Source organism: Vombatus ursinus, unplaced genomic scaffold (assembly GCF_900497805.2).
Source record: "Vombatus ursinus unplaced genomic scaffold, bare-nosed wombat genome assembly UNPS02014797.1, whole genome shotgun sequence".
Classification (NCBI taxonomy): Eukaryota; Metazoa; Chordata; class Mammalia; order Diprotodontia; family Vombatidae; genus Vombatus; species Vombatus ursinus.
In genome coordinates this window covers 17,381,555-17,383,776 of record NW_020954575.1, presented here as the reverse complement: position 1 = coordinate 17,383,776, position 2,222 = coordinate 17,381,555, and positions in this window count along the sequence as shown.

The following is a 2,222-nucleotide window of genomic DNA, read 5'->3' as shown; positions in this document are numbered from 1 at the left end:
GCATATATGTGTGTGTGTGCGTGTGTGCACACATGCGCACATGATGGAAAAATTCATCAAATTACCCAGAGAAATAGACAGAAAAACTGAATAGTTGGGGGTCTTAGTGTTCTCCTTTCAGAGCTAAAGAAATCTAACATAGGAGACAGGTAGGTGGCTCAGTGGATAGAGCCTGGGACCTGGAGTCAGGTGGACCTGAGTTCAAATCCAGCCTCAGACACTTGACATGTACTATGTGACCCTGGGCAAGTCACTTAACCCCATTGCCTAATCAAAAAAAAAAAAAATCTAACATAAACAAGAAAAAAGTTAAGGACCTAAAATAGATTTTAGAAAAGTTAGATATGATAGATTTTTTGTGATTAATGAAAAAAAAAAGAAAGAAATATACATATTCCTCAACTGTACATAGCACCTTTGCAAAAATTGGCCATGTTCTACCCTAATGAATAAAAACTTCATAAACAAATGCAAAAGAGCAGAAATTTTTTTAAAAATCCTTTACTGACCTCACTACAATAAAAATTATAATCAATAAAGTACCTTTGAAAAAAGATCCTAACTTAAATGAAGAGTACCTAATTTAATCTTAAAGAATAGTTGGGCCAAAGCAAAAAAACATAAACAATAGATCATTTAATTAAAGAAAATTACAATAATGAGACAATATAATAGACCTGTTGGGAGCAGAGACAAAGCAGTTCCTTAAGGGAAAATTTATTTCTCTAAACATTTTCATCAACGAGAGAGAAAGAATAAATCAATAAGTTGGAGTGTGCACCTCAAAACTTTTAAAAGCAAAAATTTTAAGGCCAAAACAGAAATAGAAATTCTGAAAATAAAAGCTAAACAAAAGTTAAAACAAAATTAAAATAAAAACACTGAATTGACAAATTATACTAGGCACTGGTGTTTTGTTTTGTTTTTTTAATAAAATACATGAGCCACTAACAAATCTTAAGGGAAAAAAAGAGGAAAACCAAATTGCCAATATCAAAAAATAAAAAAGGAGAATTCACAACAAGAAAATAAAGTAAAATAATAATATAATATAATTTAAAATAATAAAAGGAAAAGAAAGTAACTTACTAGACACTATGTTGCCTAATTATATGCCAATAAAATGATGATATAATTGAAATGTGGTGAATATTTAAAAAACATGAAATATCCAGATTAACCAAAAAAGAAAATAGAGATTTTAAGTAACAGTCTCAGAAAAGGAAATTATGCATGTCATAAAGGAGCTCCCAAGGGGGTTAAAAAAAAAAAAAAGATGGACTGGCAAGTGAATTCCAAGAAACATTAAAAGAAGAGTTAATTCCAACATATAATTTATGTTATATATGTGTGTATACATATATACATAAACTTATTTTCAAAAAGAAGAAAAGAAGGGATCCTATAAATTCCTTCTATGAAATAATGATGGTCCTGATACCTAAACCAGGGAGAGACAAATCAGAGAAAGAAAACTATAAACTAACAATACTTGCTAATGAATACTGATACAAAAATATTGAAAAAAGAGACAACAACATGTTGAAAAAATTATACACTATAACCAGGTTAGATTTATAGCAGGAATGTAGGATTGGTTCAATATTAGAAAAACTATAAACATAATAGACCACATAAATAATAAAAAAAATTTAAATCACATGATTTTATCAATAGATGTAGAAAAAGTTTTAGACAAAATACAACACCATTTCACATAAGAATCATTACAAAGTATGGGGATAAATGGAAAAACATACAAAAAAATTCAGAAAAAAATACAAAAAGCTCCATACAAAAAACTTCAGAATGTATAAGATATATGGTATTAAGACATAAAGAGGAATCATATGAATACAAATATAAAACACTTTTCAGAAATAAAGACAGACTGCAGTGGATAGAGCGCCAGCCCTGGAGTCAAGAGAGGGGTGTTCAAATCCGGCCTCAGACACGTCATAACTACTAGCTTGTGACCCTGGGCAAGTCACTTAACCCCATTGCCTAGCAAAGAAAACAAAAATAAAAACAAACAAACAAACAAAGAAATAAAGACAGACTTAAATAATAGCGAGATATTAATTGCCCATGGTTGGGCCCTTCAAATATAATAAAAATTATATTTGCAGATATNGAAATAAAGACAGACTTAAATAATAGTGAGATATTAATTGCCCATGGTTGGGCCCTTCAAATATAATAAAAATTATATTTGCAGATAT